Here is a 26109-nt window from a genome sequence, read left to right on the forward strand (position 1 = left end):
AGTTCAAGAAATATTTTTCAAGAAGTTGTAAACACCAAACATATATCTGGATTAAACAGATCCTGCTCTGATATCATACCAATTCCAGCATACACTCAGGAGAGGGAACAGACAGCATGGGAGGGAGAGTGCTATGAAAATGATTCTTCTATAACAAATGGCGTTATGACTTTGGATATCTCATGCCCTGTTAATACTAAGTTGTTCATGGAAGCAAGATCCATCCTTTTCCAATGGCAAAGCTTCTGGCCCTATCCTTGCACTGCTGTAAGCCCATGAGCATTAAACTCTGTATTTGTGAGTGTGGAAAACCCAAACCCGCTGCCAGTGCAGACCCAAATCATGCCTGCCCAGTGCCTCAGGCTGGGATAACACACAGGAGAAAATCCACTTCTTGTCTGAAAGGGAAAAAAATATTAGCCTGACAAATTATTTAAAAACAAATAATAATTCTGAGAGCTATTTGTAACTGGAAAAAAACTAACAAGTCCCAGCAGAGACAGACTGGCAGGCAGAGAGTGGAGAAAACATTGCAGAGCTAATTAATTTATTACATAAATCCATAGCTGAACAAGTGATTAGCACTCAATATAAATGTCATAAGCAAAAAAAAAAGGAACATTAGAGCTTTCAGGAGCATCAAGCAGCATCCTTTTGGGAGGGTAGGACCAGTCCTTCAGGAACGAGTGGTTCATGACACACTGCATGTAGTGGCCAGATTTTTCCAAAACCAGAAGCTCTTCCTTCCCCATAGCTTAAAAAGCCAACAAAACAAAACAAACCCCAAAAATCTCCAAGCCCACATGCAGTACAATCAGAGAGTAAGAGAAAAAAAATTTAAACCCCCTGGTCTTCGTAACCCAGTTCCTCCTACATGCATTTCCCACAAACTGTCAACATCCCACAGGAATCTACCCACGTTACACATCACAGCACAATGCTCCCAACAAAGGCAGCTCAACCCATGATGTTCCAGGCAGCCTTTCAAACCGCCTTCAGTGCGAGCTCCCCAGCTCTGTAATTAGGTGTAAAGTTGGATCAATCCGGGGATTTTTGCAGGCAGAGGATTTTTGGCTGTTCTGGGTGATTTGTGCCTGCATGGTCTGGCTGGAAGGAACAAAGGTTTGTCCCATGAAGAGAATGAGACTTTCCATGCTTCTAGTGAAGCAATTAAACATATGTTCATGTTCATTCCTATTTAAAACAGCCTTTAATCAGGCGTGGGGACCTCAGTGGTCCTGTCAGTTCCACGGAACTCAGGCAGGTGACTGCTCCCCCAAACAGGCTTTAATTTATAAACATCAATAATAATGTTAATAATCATCATCATAACAACATCTGCTCTGTTTGAAACACCGGACTCCAGGAGGGAACTATGATAAATTAAAAGCACAGGTTCTTGCCATAAACAGGGGAGACAAAACTGGGGATAACACTGATCCTTGCCAGTAAGTTTTTCTTTGGTACATGGCAGGGTGTTGCAGGGTTAAAATGGGCTTCAAAATGCTTCTTTGGTGTGTGATTAACTTTCAGCAAGTGAATATTCCTACTGACCCTGAGAAAGGTGTGTCATATGTTTTATTTTAGTCTCCAAAATCAGGGGTTAGGACAAAAGAAGGTGGAAAATATCACTTTAGGACACCAGGAGGTAAAAGACAAAATGTAAGAGAAACTTCTAGGGCCATGTAAGCAGCCAGCTCTCCAGAGGGCTGCACAGCCTGTGTCAGGTGTTTTACTAATCATTACATTGGTAGTGTTGAGGGAGTTGCTGCTAATGACTTTTCTCCTGCTCCAAACGCTCTGCCCAGAACGGGAATAACAACAAATTTGGCAATCAATTCTTGAAGTTTCAGCACCAATCATGTCTGGCACAACTCACTAATCTAAACATGCATCTGCCTCTGTTTTCACCACACATACCTTAATTACCACAAAGCCTGATTTACATTGTTATCTCTTAGGTGCATTCGATGTCTTCCTGCGGCCCCTTTCAACTTCCAGATGAACTTTGGATACACCATCAGCCAGAAAACACATTGTGGCTCTTTGGTTTCCAGTGCTCTCTTACAACTGATACTCTGAAATTCCTTTTATTATTTTATTTTATTTTATTTTATTTTATTTTATTTTATTTTATTTTATTTTATTTTATTTTATTTTATTTTATTTTAATTTCCTTCCTATAACTTTCAGTTAGCAATTATGAAAGCAGTATAGAGCTATGCAGAACTCAATGGTGTTCAGGGACAGCTGCCACACTACAGGTGACTGTCTGACCACTGTGATAAAAAACAACAGTTCTGCTTACTGTAGAAGAGTTTTCCAGATGAATTTTTGTTTTTATCAATCTAATCTTTATTCACATTTTCTTGTCTTTCTAAAAAAATTTACAGCATTTTATTGCTGGTTAATTTTCTGAAGTAACTTTGCTTTTGCAGTTGCATGTGCTACAACCAAAGTCTTTGCATCTGCTATGTATATGAGCATGAATATAAATACAGATACATGCACAATAACACATGTGGAGGTATCTTGATTATGCTCATTTGGGGGGAATATTCAAAATTACAAAAGAGCAAATTCAATGGTCAAAAGACATATTTTAACTGGGACATGGTGCAATTCTTCCCTCTGATCTCTATTGTGACCTTATCCAAACCACATTATTTCAGGAAATGTTCTGATCTTTCTAGTCAATGATTGTGAAGCAACATTTCAAAGGAGAGTTGTCAGGCATATTACAGTTTCTTATTCCATGGAAATGCAAGGGAGGAGGAAAAGCATTCTTATCTTACGTAATCATTCAACACTTGTATTAATGATACATTCATACACCTAGGAAATTTCTGGGGTTTATTTTTGTCTTAATATTAATGAAAAACACACTGAAAGACAAATCATAAAAATGAGAAGTTTAATGTCTGAATCATCACTGAAAGGACAGAGTGACAACATATGCATGATCTATTAGATGGTCCTAAGCCTCTAAGCCTTGGGTCTGGCCTGAGTGGAGCATCAGACCTCTGAGTTCATGGTGATTTAAACATGAAACATCTGGGGTTTTAGACAATTGTGTCTAAAAAGTAAACCTGCAATTCTCTCAAATACAGTTATTTTTTAAAACATAATGATTTTTAATTCTTATAGTACTTCTGCAGTATCTTGAAATAAGAGAGATTGCTATGGACCTGTGCCCAGCAGACACGCTTGGGAGGAGGATTTGGGGCCAAACTGTTCTGTGTTGGCTCCTCATAACTTCACAACACTCAGTGTCATGGATTCCCATCCACTGGGCCCTCTGACTTGGTCAGGTCAGGTTTTCACGCCCTGGTGAGCTGCTGTGCTTGAGGATGTGGCACAGGGGAGGAAGGGACAAGGTGGATGAGATCCAGTGTGGTTCACCCCCATGTTACACTGGAGAGATGCAGCAACAACTGACAGACAGACAGACAGACAGACAGACAGACAGACAGACAGACAGACAGACAGACATGCTCAGCCCACACCTTTGCCATTGTGTGGCCAGAGCCCACAGGAACCAGGAGAGGAGGAGGGGACAGGTTGGGCAAAAAGCAAATGTGGGGATGCTGACCTTTTTGTTTGTTTTTGTTTGTTTGCCTTCTGTAAACCTCGTGGTGATAGAAAGCCAACATAAATTACAGTTACTTATCATATCTGCAATTATTAGGGAGAGCTGTTCCTAGTTTCAGTCCTAATTATGGTACTAGCAATTTCAGATGGTTTTTAAAATCAGTGTGAGGGACTGCAAAAAATCTGCCCGTGAAAACAAGCAGTGACCATGAAGGTGTAAAATGAGATAATTACAGCCTGAAACAAAGGAAAAAAATGTTGGTATTCAATTGCCTCAATGATAATTAAAACTTGCATCTGATGGCCTTAACTGAGGCATCTACTTAGGAACAGAAACCATTTTGTTCCTTGTTGGTCCCAATTTACATTCCTACAGCAGTGCTGGAATAAAAAGACAGGCCAGTGACCGACTGGAGGTGTCTGTACAGCCTTGAAGCAAAACTCTCAGGATTTGAATTCCCTTTACTGCAACATGAGCTTGGTTAGGGGTGATTGGCTCTTTGCTGTCATTCACAACAGAAACAGCCACGCTCAGGTTCAAGAGGCTTGAGAGTTCTCTCAAAAGGCTCTTCATGCCCACGTGCCTTTCTCTGACTCCGTGGTGTGAGAGCAGTGAGCTCCTCAGGCTCTCCAGAGCTGCTGCAGCACACCTGCCCCTGAAAACCTCCAGAGGGGAGGATGAACAGCAGAACTGCTCCCATTTTTCAGGTGGAAAATAATCCATTGTCAACAGACTCCTCCACAGAAAGCAAAGGAAGGAAGATCAGCAGAGCGCTGCAGGGTGGTGGAGCCCCCACCCACAGCAGGTACAGCATCTCTCTGAGCACCAGCAAGGGAACCTGAGCCTTCCCTTTTTTGCTTTCTCCTCAAAGTTGTGTTTGGAGGATGAAGCCCTCCAAGAACATCAAGGTGGGACCAGCCCATCCCAGCTGTGGGGACCCAACAGCCAGACCCCAGGTCTGTGCACCAGCTCCCAAAGGAAACTGTCAGGTCTGCACAACAAAGAATAAATAACACAAAAGGAGGGGGAAGAGCAGTTATGAGAAACAACCTCCAAATGATCACATCTTGATGTATTTATTTACACTACTTTTCATAAATTCCACCAGCCACATCCTTAATCCCAAAGATTCTGAACTATGCAGCAGAGCCATTATTTTCCCTGGACAAGGATACATTCATTTTCAAGTCATTCCTTGGAAACCCTTCTACAATTAAGTCTTTATTAAAACCTTTCAGAATAAATAACAGGTAAACTTAGAACAGGCTCCCTCCATGTTTTGCCAGTAGAAATGAAAGTGTCTGTGTCCCGAGGGACAAGTGATTTGTTGCCAATAACTTAACAAAGTGCTCCTAACAAAAATATTCTCTCTTCTTCCTTAATAAGGTCCATGTCCCAGGTGTCTGCTCATGCACATTCCTAAAGTGGATGGGTAAGAGGCTGGGCAATCTCTGCTTCTTCAGGATTTTTAAAATACCCTTTTAAACAAAAATTCTTTTAAAATTAATTCATGCCAAAAAGAAGGCGATACCTCCTCCTTTAATGCCTTTAACTTTGCAGGAAAACAAATGGTTCCACAGAACATTAGCAGCAATCAAAGGGCAAACCACCTATAGTTAATCAAAGCAAACATTACAGAGGACACAAATTTGCTTTCTCTTACAGTAAATGGATGTATATAGATGTCTACTTGGGTAAATGGGCTTCTCAGAAGGTTGGGGTTTTTCTGGAGAACACTCATAAAACTTGGAATTTATAAATAGATATTTTTGTGTCCTACTGTGTTGTCCCTCATAAACTTCATGTACATTTACTGTAAAAGTACCATTGCCACTGATTACTACTGACTTATTGCAAGCCAAAAATTTCTTTGAAACAATATCATAAGGAATATGTTTCAGACATCTTTTATGAAAAATCCTTTCCTTAAGATTTTTCCTCCTGAGAAGTTGAGAGGCCTCAGGAACAAAATGTAAACAGTGGTTATCTGCTGCTGTGGAATGCAGCAAGTGAATCTTTGATTAGCCCATGTTGGTTGTTTCTAATTAATGGCCAATCAAAGGGAGCTGGCTCAGAGTCTGAGCCACAAACCTTTGTTATCATTCCTTTTTTCCTATTCTTAGCTAGCCTGATGAAATCCTTTCTTCTATTTTTTAGTATAGTTTTAATATAATATATATCATAAAATAATAAATCAGCCTTCTGAAACATGGAGTCAGATCCTTGTCTCTTCCCTCATCCTAAGACCCCTGCGAACACGGTCACAGGAATACATTTGCAATATTTTAAACAGCTAAAGTTAATGATCAGAGATGGGACTAAATGGAGCCATTACTTGAAAGCTCTGCTACCATGCAAGGTACTTTTCTAACAATATGCTCATCCCAGCCATGCTGGCCCCCTTTCTGCAAATTCTTTTCCTGCATTGTTCTAGCCCAGCAGTCATTCTGAGCATATTGACGTTCCTGTGCAAATATACATGCTTAGAAATGAGGTTCCTTGGCATTTCCTGAACTTCAGAGTGTTTTCAAGTACACTTCCTAATGCCTTTTACACTTGAGAAAGACTCGTGCAGTTTTAAAGAAGAAATATGAATTCTCATGGCATGAACACATGCTCTGTGATGAATATAGATTTTGCAATGTGTGCCGTGCTATCCACTCAGAGTGTGCTGCTGTTGTAAAGAGTCACATGCTCGTTTCTCTTGAATAGAATTATGCTGTGAATAAGTCACTGTGAATCAAAGTGTCTCCTAAACCAATAAAGTACTGTACAACCAGCTCAGTAACAACAGAACAGTGTTCAAAGGGTTGCAAGCATTAAATAAAACAGTGAGATGGAGGTGGTCAGACACACAAGGTGTGTGTTGAACTCCAGAGTCTTGAAGAAACTTTCAGCCTGGTTTAATTACTCAGGAAAGATATTTTAATGCTGCTTTGCAAGAGGTCTTTATCTTGCTGCATGTTATCTTCCCAATAAATTTCTCTTGCCCCTCAGGCCAAATCATTTCAGTAGGAGTGCATTGATCAAGTAGTGTAACGATTCTCTTCCCCCGCACCTGACATTTCTACCATTTCATTTTTACAGGTTTTTCTTTGATTTTCTCAATCATTAGCTGGTTTTATATCTGTGAGAGTATATGACAGAACAGAGGGGATGCATACTTAGGTTTATTCAGCACAGCTCTATCATCCTGCTTTTACACCAACATAAAATTGGTTTAACACAGTGATAAACCAGGCCTGTAACAGCCAGTCCTTCATGTCTCAGGAAGACAGAATTAATCTCTGGGTTTTGGGTACCCTTAGCTACCACATAGTTGCTCTCATATTTGCTTTTTGTTTCATAATTAAGCTCACTGCTCTGTTTTGCCAGTCCCTCACATCTTGTGTGATATCCAGTGCACAGAAGCCTGAATGTGCTTAGTTTTGAGAATATTCATCAGACTGGGGGATTTGGGTTTGCAGATTCCCTGTCAAAGGTATCTCACAGCTGTGGCTTGATAAACTCAAAAGCCTGCGTTTGCTCATCATCCAGAAAGAGAGAAAACTGAATTGATACATGCAGCTCAAGAAGCAAGTTTTTATAAGGCAGCTGCAGAAAGACAGTTCTGGCTTCTGGGATGGCTGTGTGAGCAGGAAGGATACCTCCCATCATGTCAGGGTTTGATGAGTGCCACTGCACTGAGCCTGACTCTATTCCAGCGCTGTTTCAACATCCAGGCAGCCATCACTGGTAGAGCTGCAGTTTTGTGATAGCTGTCACAAGAATTTTGTTTTCAGTTGGCTTTGAGTGTTTTTAAATCCATCCACAGCTCCTGCCATAAGGAGACATTTGTTTAAGAGGAGAAAGATGTGCTGAGTGATGTGGGAAGAGGGACACTGTGAACACATCCAGAGGGGCTCTCAAGGATGCCAATCCCACAGCTACAGCTCATGATTTCTTCTGGATAGCTCAGAGGCCCTTCCAAAGCATCTCAAGCCATCTGTATCCTGTCTACCTGCTGTGGTTCTGTGTCCCTGCAATGCCTGCTCCCTCCTGTCAGTGTGGGTGGGCTCTTGCCTGCCTGCCCAGCAGTGAAATGCATTTCTGCCAGTGCAGAAATGAAACAAGGACCGTGAGGAAGCATCAGATTTTTGTCCAAGGCAGCTCCTGCTGCTGCTGGGACTGGAGCATGTGACAGGAGCAGGCAGGACATCAGCCTGCCAGTGGGCTTCATCTTCTGGTTATGGCATCACATCTCACTGAGTCCTGCCAAGGAGGAGAGAGGAGACCCTGCCCCTCATCCTCTCTCCTCCCCCAGCCACACTCTCCTGCCCCATTCCCTTGGGATGGTTCTGGTGATCAGGTAGCCCTGGGGCAAATCAATGCAGAGAATTGACCTGGTGGAAATCCAACACCTCAGATAAATAAATATGCAAGTAAAAGAACAATTTACTGCCAGATATGTCAACTTGTCAAGTGAGTGGGCTCGCCCTGAGGCCACACAATTTCCAAAGTCAATATGGGGAGGGAGAAGGGTGCCAGCAGCTGAGGAGAAAGGGAAGGGGAGATGGAGCAGGACCTTTCTTTTCACTGAAAGGTGGGCACTGACTTGGCAGGGCTGCTGTTGGTATAAACCCACCCCCTCTGGTTCTGTGCCACCTGTGCTTAGAATGGAAGGGGGCTTAGCAGGGGGCAAAATTCATAGAGAAACATTTTAGTTGCTGGACATTCGTTTATCAGGGTTGATTGATTAATTAGCAGACAGAAATAGACTTCTCTGGGCAAGTGGTTATGTTATCTCAGTTGTGAGATTACCTTTTCTCAGTTATATCAGATTTCTTTATCTCAGCTGGGATCATGGAAGGAGCCCAAAGACATCTACAATTGCCTGAGAGGAGGCTGCAGTGAGCTGGGGTCTCTCCTCTGCCTTGTCTCAAGTGAAAGGACAAGAGGGAATGGCCTGAAGTGTCACCAGGGGAGGTTCAGACTAGGTGCTAGTAAAGAAATTCACTGACACAGTGATCAGGCAGTGGAATAAATTGCCCAAGGAGTTGGTGGAGTCTCTGGAAGTGCTCAAGAACCATCTGGATGTGGCACTGGGGACATGGTTTAGGGGTGATTATGGTGGTGCTGGGTTGCCAGTGGGACTGGATGATCCTGCAGGTCTCTTCCAAGCTTGATGATTCTGTAATTACACCCTCCAGGGACAAGGCTGCTCTGTGGAAATCTGTAATAGCGATGATGATTTTTGTCTTGTCCATCACAGACCCCTGGAATTCTCTGTTGGAGGGCTGAAGGGTGACCCATGGGATGTGGGCTGGCTGCCTCACCTCCTGTCAGCCCTGGAGATGTCACCTGTGTGCTCAGAAGCTCCTGACCCCACAGAACCAGGAACTCAATTCCCTCTGCACAGCCAAGGCAGCAGAAATGAGGAGGGGGCAATAACAGCACTCTGCTATTGCTGCCACTGAAGTAAAGATAAGTAGTTAACAAAAGTGTTGCTCTTCTTTATTTTTCAATGTGTGTATTTAAAAACAAAAATTGTTTGTATTTCAATAAAATTACCCATGTTTTGTACTGCATGCTCATGATGCTCACCTTGCATTTTCCCCATGAAAACATGTATGGTTTATCCTGACAAAACAATAGCCCCAGTAAGAGCAGACCCAAATCTTTGGCAGGAAATTATGCTATGTAATTTAAAGCTATTTTATACTAAGTGTGTATATTTTCAGTCTAATGCAAGGTAGAAGAAAAACCCCCACTGTTTTTCCTAAATGGATAGGATCTTGCTAACTTAAGAAAACAAAAATAAAATTTCAGAACATCTGATATGAAAATTAAAATTCAAATAAAGGTAAAAACCCACACTTTTTTAACATTCTGCAAAGAAATTGCTGTATTTTGCTGTTGAGGAATTTCACCAGGACTCACTGAGCTCTTTTCAATTCTCATTTTTTCTATTTCCAGCTCTTTGTCCTTTAGCTTGCACTGATCTAAATTTACAGGGTTTGCTGCCACCTTTTTCAGTTACTGAATGCAGGAATATTCCTCTTTAAGCAATGTTACCTGGTCTAAGCACATTTTGAAATCATTTAACTGCCTATTAGTTAAACTAATAACTTCAGCATGGCTTTGCATGTGCAGTATGTCAACAGGTCCAGTTCTCTATCCTTAATAAATATACCAAATGAAGTTGCTGAATATTTTGTGTCTCTTTGTGCATAGAAGAAAATGAGCTCCAAAACTGATGACATTTGGAGAGGGAAAAAAATATGGCTTTTTTTTCTGCTTTGTGAAATTCTAAGGTTTCAGCAGTTATGCACAGGGTGCATATGGTCTGTCAGTATAATTTACCTGAGTTCATTCACCATTTTAGTCAGTGGAAAGCTCACCACCTGTGCTAGATGCTAAAATATTGATAAATAATATATGTGGAAATTAGTTAGTGTTAATGTATAAGATGTTGCTATATTAATAGGCTCTATCTAGGCAGAAGGAATTTGTATAATTAAGATCATTTATCTGTAAAATGTGAGTGTTTGAAGTTGCCAGTGATATGTATCACAACATTATCAGAAATTATTAAAAAAAAATCCACACTGAAAAAAAGGGAAGGGAGCAGTTCTCTACAAAGGCAAGACAATGGAACTTTGCAGCTTCTGAATATTCTTAAATACTAGACACTCACATAAAATGTTTTGTTTATTCAGGATTTGTTATTCAACTCAAATAAAATGCTTTGTTTGTTTATTTAGATTTGCTATTCAAGGTAAGTATGAAGACTGACAAGAATGTTATGTAAATAACTCAGTGAAACTTGCAGGACCAAGCGTCATCTTATTTACATGGTTTAAAATCTCTGCTCAATGCCATCAGCATACAGGAGCTGTGCTTTGTTTAAAGTTCTGATGGATAATTCAGGGCAAGTAATTCCATCTCCCTGTGTCTTCATTTTTTCACCCTCATCTCTGTGCTGGAGGATACTGGGATGTAGTGTTGGAAATATTAAGGGTTTAATTATCTCTTTCTGAGCATCACTGCTCTTACCTCAGGACAGCACAGAAGAGAAATGATAAATACACACAGTCTTACAGGTTTCTTTGACCCTCCTTAGAAGAGAAAAAAGTTAAAAGATGTTTCCACTGACACACTCGGGTGAAATTCTAGTTCCATTAAAGATGTGTGTTTGCCACCATCCTCAACAGGGTTAGGTTTCATTTGTCTTGGATGGGATTTTGCACACTGCCCCATTTCAAATTACACTTATTACATGTTTCACTAATATCTCTAATGTTTCGTGTTTCACTAATTTTCACTAATATCTCTAACATTTCTCACGTTTCACTAATTTCACTAATATTCCCTTACAAATTAAATTTGTAATGGAAAACATCTCAACCTGTAAAGGAAAACCTCTCCTCTGGAGGAATGTTATGCATGAAGAAGGTGACAAGGAGCAGCCATTTCATCCAGAAAGCTCTAGCTATGAGAGCCTGGCTTTGAATTTATCACAGAAGAAATAAAATAGCCACCTAAACTGTGGGCATTGTTTTGACTCTAAAATATGCACCTTTGTTCCATGCCTTGGCTGCCATCAGGTATCAGATGTTGGAGGTGCTGCCCACGATGAACAGGCTGGTTTATTGCTGCTCCCTGCTTCTGTTTTTCCCGAGCTGCAGCAATGAAACAAACAAGGAAAGTCGTTTCTACAAGGTGGAGCAGATATCTGTTAACATGCCTGCTGATTTTATGGTGCAGGAGAAGGAACAGACCTGTAGCTGCTCGCTGTAGAACACTCCTAAACTTGCATTTATTTACATAGCATCTATGGCATTTAGCCCACTGAAGAGAATTGATTAGCAAGGAGGCTGTTAAACAGCAGTGCCATAGCAGGCACTGCACCGAGGATTAGAGGTTTATTTCACTAATTGCCCTCCTGGAGTCTTTATGAGTCAATTCTAAAAAAATAAAGGAGCGCTCCAAACTGTGTTTGGAATAAAAGCAGAGTGATGCTTTTCACAGCACAGAAATCCCATAGATGAGCTCTTTTAGAAATGGGTTTAGGATTTTGCAGCCAAATTTTTCCTCTCTGCTGAACTCTTGCTGTATCCCTGCTATGCTGTTTAACCCACGGCATACTGAAAACCAGACCTGCAGCAGGCACATTAAAGATGGTGTTGTCTTAGGATGCTGCCTTGTCCACCACAGCTGCCTGAGATGTAGGAGCCACACACCTTTGTTCTGAAGAATTTTTTACCAGGGGAAGCAAAAATAAAGCCCTCACCTCTGTGGTTTTCAAAGCTAATCAGGAAAAAGGAGATGTGCACGCTGCACCCTTAAGAGCAGTCTTGGTACTCACATGAAAGCTGCCCTGCTCCAGCTGCCTCCCGGAGGTTCCCAGGGCATGGACAGCACCACTAGAGGGCTCACAAAGTATTTAAAGGGTTATTACATGTGCTACATGAAAAACACTCTCATTTTACTTTCTGTTCCCCCATTTGTACAAGTACAAATTTCAGAATTGAACCTGCTAAAGAGTGACTTCGTTTTAAAATCACCTCCATGCAGTGCCACAGGTTCACCTCCACATGGGGACACTTCCACCTCCTGACCTCTCCTGGGCAAACAGGCCTTCCATGGAAAACAGTTTTGGCCTGATAATGCTGCAGACACAGCCAGAGGCAGCTGTTCTGCAAAGCAGCTCCTGCCCTTGCCAGTGCTTCCAGGGGAATGGAGGAGTTCAGGCCATCAGATACAGCAATACAGCAAAATTGAGGTACTTTATGTGGCAGTGCTTCAAGAAAAAAAATAAGCAAAACCCCCACCATAAACTTATTTCCCTTCCTTTTCTTATAAATTCAGGGATAACAGACTTTCAGGCACATGAAGATTTTGTTGTATTGTTCATGGGGTCAGGGAGGTTGGCCACCCCTACAATTAGATACGAAAGCTATTGTGGCTACAAATAAATAATGTTAACTGCCTCTGTGTAAAAATGTGTAAAAACACATTTCCTCTTAAGAATCAAGATCTATCTTTGTTGATAGGGGAGAATACCAAACTAAAATAACAAGTTTTCATTTTTGTCTTAGCCCTGAAGACCTTGTTACAACATTTGGTGCTGAGAGTAGAAATGTTCTAATACATAGCCCCAAACTAAAAAATGTGAAGGCAATAATCACAGGAGTATTTCAACGCTAACTGAAATTAATTTCCTTTTTTTTTTTCCTCTCTCTCTTTCTTTTCCCTTTCCTCTCTGAAACAGACTGCCAAGGGAATTATTATGATTACTCTGCATGTTTTGCAGATGGTTGGCTGCTGCACAGGGTTCTCAAGAGAGGTCAACATCCTATAGGATCCAGCTTGGATGCTGCCCTACAGACCAGCTGAGCTGTGGAAGCCCTGAGTCAGCAAAGCTTTTGCTGACATGACTAATTAAAGCCTCTGGTACGTGTCACCACCTCAAAGCTCAGACTGAAGCCCTTTAATGGGCTGGGACCTGATTTTACTCTCCTATTAAACCCAGTGGATGTACTCTGTTTGCAAGGAATGGAAACTGAATTAGACTTTTACCTTTTAAAAATATTTATATGTACATATGCAAATAAACAGATATACACATAAAAGCTATAACTCTGACATGTTCAGAAGCCATGTTCAAGGATGTTTTCAGGAGCTTCAGCTAAACCTCAAAAGGTTTTTTTTAGGGATACTAGAGTTAAGGACATTGGTTATATCATGTCACTGCTGTGAGGACAGGAATTTTCCTGCTTTTTGGCTTTGCTATATGGCATTCAGTCAAACAGGGCAGAGAGACCATGGGGACAGGCTGATGGGAGACAGCAGGCTGTGTGTTTATTTAATCTGTAGCTTTTTGGGACATAATTGATGGATTCACCTTTCTGGTACAGTGAAGTGGAAGAGAAAAAGGGGCAATATTGACATAATCCTGCAGTGCCCACCTGAAGGGTCCTCTGCAATAATGTAAAACACTCTGCTTCCATGATTACACTGATTAAACATCAAATTAGGAATAGCAGCTGCCCCAAAGGGTCTGTTTGATTAGGTTGCTCACATCTGCTCCTCCTTTCAAAAATGAGAACGGTACAACAAACCCAGATTTCAGACCCGAAGAAGGGCAAAGGATGAGCTGCCTCAGGTTGACTTGGAGCCAACCAGCCCTGCTGACTGAACAAAAATTGCTGCTTGTACTGAGAGTTTGCTCCTGCCCATGGCATCAGCTCCAGCTGTGCAGACCTTGGGGAAGGTCTCCAGGGCTTTACCCTTAGAGGGAGACAAAGAATTCTCTGCCATCTGAGGCCTTCAGAAGACCACTCCATTCTACCCCATGTGCATCCTGAAAGAAAACTCCTGGAATTCTGTCTTCATTACAGCAGCACCATCCTTCAGGACAGGAACATGTTTCCCTGACACATCCATTTCACAGGGACAAATGCATGGAGGTGATAATGATGAATAAACACTCTAAGATTTTCAAAGCCACCTTGAGTAAAAACTGGATTTTCACATCCTTTAGGAAATTAGAACCTCTGCCATCATTGTCTGAACTTCATCCACCCCAGCAGTCCCTGAAAATGTGGCATTATGCAAGTTTGAGTTTCAGATTTATTGTTTAAAAGTATTTTGGAACCAGTGACTGACACAGACACATCTCCTCATCTATGTTAACAAGCCAAAATTCTTATAATTTGGGGTTGCAGGCATCTTGGATTTCTAAAATACAAACTATATATTTATGTTAGATATTGATGTGTTTATTATATTTCAAGGTGGGCTTTTTCATTTTGACCAGTTTTCACAAAGTTGCATACCACTATTTATGTATGATGAGGCTGTATAGACCAATAAAAGCAAAGAAATTACAAGGTGATGTTGATGATAAATTGATGATACATTCCTAACTCATGCTGTTGTGCCTAATTCTTCAGGACTGATAACCACTTCATGATAATTACATACTGCAGAGAGGGAGAGGAATCTGTGATGGGGGGGAAATCACTGGTTTGAGTTCATGTTACTTTCTCTGAACTTTATTGGCATGTTTGATTAATATCTCTTTTTTATGTTTTGAGCTCACGAGGCCTGCAAACTGAAATGCAAACCTCTTGATGGGTCAGGAAGAACAAGGCTGGTTTTGACTCTTGTCAAAAACACAGCAACAATCTTAATTATAGAATAAGAGACTGTTAGAATTGTTTGGGTTAGAAGGAACCTTAAAGATCATCCCATTCCAACCCCCCTGCCATGTGCAGAGACACCTGCCACTAAACCAGGTTGCTCAGAGCCCCATCCAACCTGGCCTTGAACACTTCCAGGGCTGGAGAATCCACAACCTCTTGGGGCAGCCTGTCCCAGTGTCTCACCACCCTCACAGTAAAGAATTTTTTCTTAATACCTAATCTAAATATGCCCTTTTTCAGTTGAAAGACATTATCCCTTGTCCTGTCACTGCCTGCCCTTGTAGAAAGTCTTGATTCCATTTTTACCACAAAAACATGCAGTTCTTGCTTCTCTTTGCAAACCATTCTTGACCAAGGTCATTATTTCCAGAGGAGACCCCAGCCAGTCTTGTTTCTGTTTGTGAGAGAAGCAGGGGCTATGGAGAGCACAGGGAAGGTGCTGTTACACACAGGGTCCACAGGTTTCTGTTGGTCTCTGTCTTTACTGCTTCTTAGAGTTCAAAACCAAACATGTCTATTCATTTCTCACTGGATATGAATGTAGTTTCAATCCCAGAGCAGTGGTGGCTAGAGAGGAGTTTAGTCATTTTTGCTCTCTCATTTTACACTCTTATGTCCTTAATTCAATTTAAATGGTCAGAGCACTCTGAGCCAGCGGATTTTGTTCACTCAATTCGCACATGGTCCCCAGCACTACAGGGTCCCACTCCAATGAAAACATTAAGTGCATCTCTGCTAGAAATGCTAAATAATTCATCACAAATCCCTAAATCATACAAAGCAATGCAATTTCTTCTCCCAGATTTTCTTACACTGTTATTTATATCAGCTTACGGTATTGATAAAAGAAATTTGTAATGAAGTCCCAGAGATGCTTTGATTTAATGTGGTTACAGAGACTATCATTGCAAGTGGGAACAAATAGCCCTAATGGATTTTCTAGTACCTTGTTTTCATCATTCATAATAGACTTTCATCTGGGCTGGTCGGAACTGTAGGATGCCCGTGTGTTCTGCACCCAGACTTTAACAGATCTATATTTTATGGCCCTACAGTAAAAGTAATTGCAGGTTTTATAATGCTTGTGTACTGTTCCGACTGAAAGCAATCCATTTAGAGACTTCTGGAAAGTTGAGTTTCAGTTACAAGTGCATGAGCTGAGACGAGTTCCAGCCATGCAGCCAGCCAGTTACCTGCCTCTTTTTTAATGAGGCCACATTCCAGAGATCTAACTTTCTTTTCCTTTCCCTGTACCAAAAATAGAATAAGTTTTTTGAACATGAGGGGTTTGAGCTGAAAGGATCCTGCCCCTGAGTTCCATCGGTTCAGAGGGAGTGCAGGAAGGTGGAGGCCAGCACAGAGGATGCTGGCAGCTGGAAGCAGCAGTGAGGGCAGGATGCCAGCGTGGATGCTCACCCTCTTCCCAAATCAGACCCTTCGGCTGCAGCTCACACTTGACAAGAATCAAGAATTGATTTTGATTCACTGTCTGACCTCAAATTAAGCTTTCAAAAGCCGTGCAATGGTTCTTGGCAATCTCACCTTAGGAAAGCAGGAACTAAGGCAACCAGAAAAATAAAAATCACTTCCTTCTTTCTTTTTTATTTTCTGTTGGGTTTTTTTGTTATGTTTTGTTTTGTTTTAAATGCTAAATGACAGGTTAATCATACTCCCTACCTAACATTGGAGGGTTCTGCCAAACATTTGTACCTACACAGCCCTGCACAGAGCTGCCTCCTGCCCCCATGGTAACAGCCAGCCCTGCAGCTAGAATCTGCCCCAAGAAAGGGAGAAGGTAACAGGGGAATGTGGCTTTTTAAAGGCACAAATGCCCTCTACATGCCAGTTCTGCCATTTGCACCTCTCAAGATCAAGAATAACTCAGTCTGAATGTTAACAGTGCCTTTTTCACTGTATGTGATGAATGGATTAATCCTGCTGTTATCGGAATAATTAATCTAGCTTGACACTCCAGGTGAAAAATCCAATATGCTGGATTCCACAGACATGGCAGTGCTCCATAATATTTCATTATTTTTTCAATGTATAATTAATAAGGAGAGTAGGGAATCCAGAAGATTCAGCCAGAATTAAAATAAGCAGAAAAAGGTCGAGGTATCTGGAGTTGAGTCTCAGCTATTTCAATGACAGCATCAATTGAAAAGAAACTCCACAACTGAGAGACAGACAGGATCCAGCTGCAGCTGGCTACAACATAGATGCCACTTCCTAAACTACCCAAACTATTTTATGTCATGACATGAATTATTTCTCTCAGTGATTATTCTAATTTTAAAATGTTACTATTTTCACAATATATTCCTTGACTGATACATCCAGATGTATCAACTGGAGAGAAAAGGGTAGGCAGACTTTGGCATTGTCAATCTCCCAAAAGCAGCACTCAGCACAAAAATTTGTGCATGGCTTAGTAGGGAAAAAAGCATTCTTTAGTCTTATGGGTAGACAATTAGAGAATGCTCATGGATGCTCATCATACATAATAATGTAATTTTATATTTTCAGACTGGCTCCCCAAAGACTTTCCTCGACTTCTAACAATACACATCCTTCTTCCAGCTCTAGAAAACCATATGAATCAAAACGTTATTTCCAAACACCAAATTTTTTGGCTTAAAAATGACCTCCCCTCCCAACACTCCCACATTATCTTCTTTTGTGCTTTCCCCCCCCAGGTTAAATACTCATTCTGAGGCTGCAGAGATGACCATGCAATATTTGCATTTTACCGAATATAAGCAATATTTTGCTTATTTTACCAGGTAGGAAGGTGAACCAAACCAATTGTTTGGTTCGCCTTCCTACCTGGTAAATGAGCAATAACATCCTTGGACCACTGCATGGACCACTGGGGGCTGACTGATGCAATCTTCACCTGGCCCGGACACCACTGACCTGCTGTAGCTCAGAACTCGTCCTGAGAGACAGAAAAACTTTTATTTCTATTTTCGGGAGGAAAAAAGTGTCCCTTCAGATGGAGAGGCTAAATGACATCTTCACTCTGCAACATCCCCAGCTGAAGGTGCCACAGAGCCGTTCTCTGTCACTCCAAGCTGCTCATGGGGAACTGGTGTGCTGGTGCACACACCTGATCATGGGACTTTGGAAATTTGGGAATGAGAAGAATTTGCCTCAGTTTTTAATCAGAGAAGAAAACAATCCATGGGACAGATAGTCGGTTGTGATCACTTTCCATGGACTTCAGCTGAACAGCTTTATGTAGCAGCAGCAGCAAGGTCTGGTCTGTGAAGGGAGGTGGAAGGAAGAAGCCGCAGTCACAGGGAAAAACAGCGTTTACTCAGAAGTTCTGTGTGTTCTTGGATCAATGTGAAAAGGTTTTATACTATTCAGAGATGTGAAAACGTATTCTTGACCCACAAATCAAATCTCCCCTCAGCCACCATGATGGCACTTCATTCTTGATGGAGCACTCATGGAAATATATAAAGCAGAATTGCTGCTGCCCATTCAGTGCTTCCCTAAAATCAAATGCATTTTTCAGCCACAAGACCTATTAAACATCTGGCAGAGGTTAGACACTTACATGTCATGATTGGAGGTGATCCACTGGAAGGTGTTCCTGTTTCGCTGAGGGAAGATGATCTTTAAGGTCCTTTGCAACCCACACCATTCTAAGGTTCTTTGGACTGGGATTTTGAGGCAAGGTTTTGGAAGCTGGGGGACTGCAGGATTTCTTCTGTGAGAAGCTGCTGGAAGCTTCCCCTATATCTGACCCCAAACTAGAACAGGGGAAAGGTGTGAGGAGTCCTCCTCTTCCCTGAGGAGGAAGGAGCAGCAGAGATGAGTGACTGCAGCCCCTATTCCCTGTCCCCTTGTGTTGCTAAGGGGGAGGAGGTGGAGAAATGTGGGTGAAGTTGAGCCCGGGAGGAAGGGAAAGGCAGAGGGAAGGTATTTGAAGGTAGGCTTTTCATTTCTCATTATGCTACTCTGCTTTTATTGGTAATAAATTAATCTGATTTTCTCACATCAAGTCTGCTCTGCCTATGATGGTATTGGGTGAGCAATCTCTCTCTGTCCTTATCTCAACCCATGAACCTTGTGTTGTATTTTCTTTCCCCTGTCAAGCTGAGGGTGGCAGTGATTGGGTGCCTTTGGTGTGCACCTGGCATCCAGCCAGAATCAACCCACCACAACTCATCAGACTTTTCCTAGAGGAAAATTCATCAGCACTAAGAGACAAACCAGACCCCCAGAAAGTGTTAGTCATCCATGGAGCTAAAGCAAAGCTCCTGCAGCTCTTGGTCTAATTGAGATCAAGCTTTGCAGCGGAGAGACTGGAAATTTCTGGAACCTTTATTTTAATGGGATCTTGTGGGTTCTCGAGCTCAGGATTGAAGGTGCTTGAGAAAGTAGTTCATGTTTGGACTCGGGTGTTTATTATTTCTTATCAGTGAAACAGCCTCACTACCATGAGTTCAGCAGCTTTTCATTAGAAGGCATAAAATGGTTAACTATCCCTTGTTACAAGGTCTTTTAAGACTAAACTCTCCAATTAAGAAAGGACACAGATTATTTTCCCTTTTAACCCAATACCTGATCCCTCGAAGCCCACAATGAGGACTTTTCTGCCCAATTACAAAACATCACCCAAACCCATGTTGAAGAAGGAAGAAGATAAAGAGCAACCAGCCTCCACCCTAAAACCTCCATCTTGTTTCATATTTATTTCTATATTCTAAACCCCCAAACTCTTAGTTTCACACCCGGTGATGTTACACACTTCTAACCAACTACACACCCATAATCCCAGTGCTATCAATCAATTTTTAAAGTCTTCTCCACAGCCTCAGGTCAAATGCAGTGCTCTCTTGCAAGTCTGTGCCTTTCAGCACAGAAAGTTTCAAATTCTCAGCACCCAGAATCCAACAGGATCTCTTTGGGCGATCCAGTGCTTTCCTGTGGGACCAAAGCTGGATTCTGGAAATCCTTTCTGGAGCAATGGACGTGCTGTCTGAGCCAGCTGCTCTGAGGCCCAGCACACTCTCAATCCTGCCATGAAGCAGTTTCCAAAAGTGTGGTGCCAGAGGACAGGACTGGGAGCACAACCACCAGCCGCAGAAACAGACTCATCCTTCAGCAGCAAGGACCATGAGATGCAAGCCCAGGTTTGTTAGTACCCTATTTTAATCCCTCTGCAAACACTTTTTCTTTCAGTTCCTTCACCACCTCAAAACCTTTGCTTCTGTTTGGCCCACAAATATGGTGTAAAGTTTATGTTTAGTTTTTTTTAAGGAGCCTTTTACAATTTAGAAATCCTACGTTTTCAGCTGAGGCAGTTGCAGACTAACCCAACCGCTGATGGCTAAAACATTATCTTGGTTTTTTGCACTCATTTTAGTGTCTCTAGCTGGTATTTCTCATTGTGCTGTTCATTTTATAACAGGACTACCCTTCAGCATATTTGTGTGCAGGGCTAACCACAATAGGGCCCTGTTTCATAATTATGTTGAGGTAATACCCAAGGCTCTCAGCAAGAATAATAATAAATGACATGACACAACTGTGCTGACTCACACCTTTTTAAAGCCCAGCTCTTTTTGGGGGACACAAGAGCATAGATGAAAACAGCCACAGGCAGCAAAGAGCCCCTTCTGAACAGCTCCGGGTAACTCATTCAAGTCAGTGGTCATAAACAACAATAGCACAGCTGTTAGATAAATGGGATGCTTACAACTGCACACAGAAAACCTAAAAATTTCAGCAACAAACCCATTAGCTTTTACTACATGAGTGGTACAGGACCTGCTGTTTCAGTAGTGTTCTGCTGGGTCATATAAAACCTGTTGAGAAAGCACAGAGGAGTCTGGCACCCATCCATTGCTCCATCTGTCTGAGGGCAGCTGGGAAACTGCCCCAGCCCATCCTCAGACTCTGGGATTCTCCCATGAGGCAGCCACTGCCAGGGTATCAGAACTGTGACCAACATGTTCACAAACCTCAGTTTGCTGTAAATGCCCTTTATCATCTCTCACTTTGCAGTAAACGCCCTTTATCATTTATCATCTCTCCTCAACACTTAAAATAAAAGCGTCATTTTTTGCAGCTGTTCCAGTCAGCCCCACTCCTGGGATGTATATTTTCAAAGCAGTGAAATCACAGACATTCAGCACCTCTTGTGGGTCATCTCACTAGCCTATGACCATATCCAGCACAGTTCTCTTCACCAGAAATTTTAAAACTAATTTCTACCACATCCTATTAACATCTGTAACCCATGGCTCCATGCACAACAGCAGAGAGCACATTCTGAAAAATTCATTATGTATATTAAAGGGACAAGAGTAGGGATACAAGGCAAAGACATAATGAGCCAGGGTCTGTTGTTTTGTTTCTTAGGGGATTTTGGGCTAAAGTGTTTTTCCTTTATTTCCTTGCACTACATAGTCTTCCTAATTTGTTATGACTCTAAAAGAACAATAACAAGGATGAAGGAATTAGATTAAGTCCTTCCACTTAGTTAATTTCCATGATCTAATATTTCCCTCATGTTCCAACATAACACTGTGCTCTGCTGACGACACCAGGGCTGAGGAAGTCTCTTAGAAGTCGGATTCAAATCAAGGGCAAGGCAGACCAGAGACCACTTAGTTCCCCAGACAAAGTATTCTTGGTTTAGTGTGCTTGTAGGTGAGCCAGAAGCTGTAATGAAAATGCTTAGGAAACCAAATCCCCTTGGATATAGAAGATCAATAATGTTCTCAACAAAGTTGAAAACAATTCAGAACACAGTGTCTCACCAACTTGTACTGTAATGCTTTACTATAGTTTCTGTGGATCTCATTTTTTGACAATATCTTGGAACAGCAATCAATACTTGCCCAGGGTATGCCTCCCTTCCCATTTATTCTATTTTCCAGCCAGTGGCAACAATTATTTAAGGACAACTAAGCAATGATATGTTGCTAATGCTGAGTATTTGCTGTATGAGTAACAAGGATCAAGACCCTTCCATGCTGGATACTACAGAAGAAAAGATCCCCAGATACCCATGCTGGAGCATCTGAGGAATTTCTGCAAAAAATAAACAGCAATAGAAAATCACCAGTGGGTTTCCTACCCTTTCATCCAGCAAATAAAAATGTTACCACAAAGACAGTATACACTAAAAAGGAATGGACTATCTATCAAGGGGGCTGAGCTTGTGTGTAGGAAGGAAGAGAAGGAATTCTTTTAACAATATGGGGATAAGGGTTTGTGGCAGCAAAGTAAAAAAAAAAAAAAGTTGGGTTTGTGAGACTCATTCCTGGTATGTGCTACTTTTGTTTTTCGATTGGTCTGTATTTTATGTTTGCCAGAAATGTCGAAGTGTGAGATGGAACATTTTGGTTTATGCCCATATATTATGAAGTAAAGCAAAGCAATCCATCAGCTCCGTAGCTGGTGTTTAATCTCCTTTCTTCCTTAGGCCTTCTTCTCCTGCTCTTCCAAGAGGATGGGAACTGTCTTATTCCCAGAAAGTATAACAAGCCCTCAACTACAGAGATAAAAACTCTTATTGAGCCTTTGGGAAATGATCTGAACAACATTGTCCATCTCCTCCTGGGAGAAAACATTGCAGCAGAGGCAGTGTTGGTGGAAATGAGTGGCAGAGGAATATTGCAAAATACATGTGACTGTAGAGCCCAGTATGGCTGTCTGAGGGAGCTGAGCACAAGGACACACTGGGGAAAGTGAACACGGGGACACACTGGGAAAAGCTCTACAAACTGCTGGATGTGATGGCATCACTTAATACTGAGCAGCAGCAAGAACAAGGCATACACAGCACGAGGAAAATAAATGTATCACCTGAAATAATTAAAGCAAGTCATACGTTCAGTGCTTTTAGGTAACTGCAAGACATGAGTAAGGAGCAATGCTATCCTTGTGCCCAAAACCAGCTCAAGTTTTTGGTTTCCAGATCCTTCTTCATAGAGTTGTCAAAAGAACTTTCTTGTAAGCAAACTGTGGATGCTGTCTACATTTGCTTTTCCATCTCAGGCTTCCCATCTTAGTACAAGTGTACCAGCAGGAGCAGCACTTTCAGAGTGAGCATGGAAAAGGCCCCTGGGATGGTGACACCCTCACCAAACCACCACTTCCATCTGCTGGTGTAGCCCCACATTTCTCTTCACAGAGGAAAGCAAGGCACAATTCTTCCCAAGAATATTTCTGGGTTTCACATTCTCTGAACATCAGAGAAAGAAAACACAATTCTTATCTCATTTGCTGTGCCTGTGTTTGTGCCAAAGCAGAATACAATATGGAGATTGTTTTCCCAAAGTGATGGTGTTTTGTTTCCTTGGCCTATCAGGGCCAAGAGTGTGTGTGTGTGCTGGGACTGTTGGGTGACATTACGAGATTCAGAGCGTTGTGTGCAGGGTTGAGTGCTTGGCAGGTTCAGTTTTAGATGTATAGAATAATATAGTATAACAAAGTAATTAATTAACCTTCTGATATCAATGGAGTCCTCCTCATCATTGTCTCTACTTGTCAGGGCCATCACAGCATTGCAATATGCTGGGAACAGGACAAGGCACCTCCATTGCCACATCCTCACCAAAGCCCTCAGCAGTCACAGCCTGGGGGATTTCCTTTGGTTTATGAACTGATCTCCAGCCCACAGCCAAACTGAAACATCAGGGTTACAGATGAGGGAAGGAAAAACGCTCTTTTTCTCTCTTTGCATCCCTCCTTCTTCCCACCTCGCAGCCTCCCCCCTCACCTGAATCAATCCAAAGCTGCAGGAGTAGAATCACAAGTTAAAGAGCAAAAAATAGGGAATATGGAAAAAGCTTGTCATAAAAAAGGGTTACTCATACCATCATGAGGAAGCAGGGTGATTATACACACTTTACACAGAGTGATAGAAACAATAGGATTACTCACACCATTTCAAACCCTAATGAAGTGCATCAGTTACACTCCCACAGCAACCTGGAGAAGGAAGAAGAGGAAAGTCTGCTGGTGTAGCCTAATAAGGACTTTGAGAGAGAATCACAGTTAACATGTGTCCCTTATGGTTTGCCACAGGCCTGCTGGGGTCTGTGGTCTGGAATTTCTGTATGTGCTCAGCAACCCAGTAGGGGGATGTGTGTAATTTTTGTATCTTTTACACAAATGTGTGTAATTTTTGTATTTTTCCAGCCTCCTCCTCTTCCAGAGTCATCCTTAACATAATCAGTTCAGGAGGGACAGAGTAGGTAGAAGGAAGGTAGGAACAAAATCAAAGGAGGAAGTTCACCAACAGCTATTTTGAAACTTTGAAGAATACGCTTTGTATTTCATTTTAAATCACTAGTGACACACCAGAAAGAGAGAGGAACGGGACAGAGCTTCTTGAGTGCAATTCTACAACCAGACCTCCTGGAAAGAGCAAGATCTGGATCTACTTTGTGCCTGTGACTGTGAAGGCAGGACCTACAAATTGAACCAATGAAAGGAAACACATCCTCTGCAATTTGATGATTTCTCTCCTGAGACCTCCTTATGGGAAAGTCCAAGGCTTCAGAATCTGTAATCCTTGACTTTGCGTGAGATTGAAATAATTCAAAGTTAATTACTCACTTCATGCTTACAAAAATACTTCACTGCTGCTTCATATAATTTTGACCTTTCTATTACAATGTTACAAAAAAAAGATAAATCTAAATGTAAGCATAAAAATAGAACTTAAATTGAACACAATGCATTTCAAATGTATTGAAATAAAGCAAAACTTTTCATAAAGATGTTGGTGAAATCATTGTTTTGTGTTGAATCAGCGCTTTCTAAGCCTCCATCTAGCTCAACAATTTGTATGCTCTGAACATCTATTCCTTTTCAGCAGAAAAGCTTTCCCAGTGTTTTTGATGGCACCCTGATAACTTCTTCATAACATTTCTGCTTAAAATTCCCTTTGCTCACATTGAAAACATAATCACGTAGCTTTATTTTTTTTTTTTCCACTTCTTGCCACTAGAGCACCGTCAGCTTCATAAGAAGCTTGGAGCTATTCAGTTTGAATAATCCCAAGCAAAATTGTGCAGAAGGCTCCTCAGTTTGCATTACCCCTTCCCTGAGTGTCTGAGCTCTCCAAAGGCAGAACTGGGACCCCAACATTACCCCAAACTTTTTGCAGCAACCCCTTGGTCTTTCTGTTTATTATCACGCCTGATGTTACAATACACCCTCCCTTAAGAAAGGCAGTGTTTAATTGACCAAACAAGAAAAACAAATGCTTCCCCAAGGCATAAATTCCATGAACTGTTTGGATGTTTTCTATGAAGCTAACAAACACTTCTGTCAGTATTTGAAAGACTTGGACACTGGTTTTTGAATGGACTGAAGCAAAGAAGAGAGAGCATTAATTGGATTTTACAGTTTCAACAAGTTTAAAGACATTCCAGGGTAAATACTACTTGTTTTATAACACTGCTCATAAATAATGATGTTTTTAAGATAGACTTTATACTCTGATTAAAATTAATTTTTTACTTACATTAATACTGCTAGAATTACAGAAAAAATATGTGGCTATATTCCAGATTTACAGGGAAGAGTGTCAGGCCTGCTCTCGAAACCTTCTTTTTAATATATTTGTATTTAATGTATCCTTGCAATCACACTACATGTGGAAACACTAAATGCAGCTTTATGGACTTTGGGGGGCTCAGTGCAGCTGCAGGGTTATAATCCACAGATGATCCAAACACAGGAAAATAAATGGGTTCAGTTTTTAATACCAACCTCATTTACTGACTTCATGCTGGTGTGGTATAGGTGAACACAAGACTATAGAGAGGAGAACTAATTCTTGTTCTTTCCAAACAAAGGAAAAATATTAAACAAGCGTTTTCACTGTCAGAAAAGAGAAAATAAAACAAAACGAAAAAAAAACCAAAAAAAAAACAACCCAAAAACCTAACAAAAAAACCCACAAGAAGAAGAAAAAACTCTTCAATTTCCATGGTTTTAGAATTGAAAAAAGCACTGGCAAGCTGGAATTCTGGCTCCAAAGCCATTAAATTCCTGAGGATGTCTCAGCATTGTCCTTAGGATCAATGAACCAAAGGCATACCACTGTCTCACTGGCAAGTTCCCTGTTTTTTCCCCCTTGCTCTTCCCCCTAAGGGGGAGCATTCCAGGAAGGATGTTGACTTTTACCTAGAAACATGATACAGTGGGCCTGGAAGGAAGAGATGCCTGACTGGGACAGGTTTGGCTTACCCAAGAGCTGGTGTTTTTCTCTTCATATCTGAAATGATCTGTGAGTGCTCTGATGTGCATGATTGCCTGCAAACTGAATGCTTAATGCACACAGTCAAA

Source organism: Melospiza georgiana, chromosome 2 (assembly GCF_028018845.1).
Source record: "Melospiza georgiana isolate bMelGeo1 chromosome 2, bMelGeo1.pri, whole genome shotgun sequence".
NCBI lineage: Eukaryota > Metazoa > Chordata > Aves > Passeriformes > Passerellidae > Melospiza > Melospiza georgiana.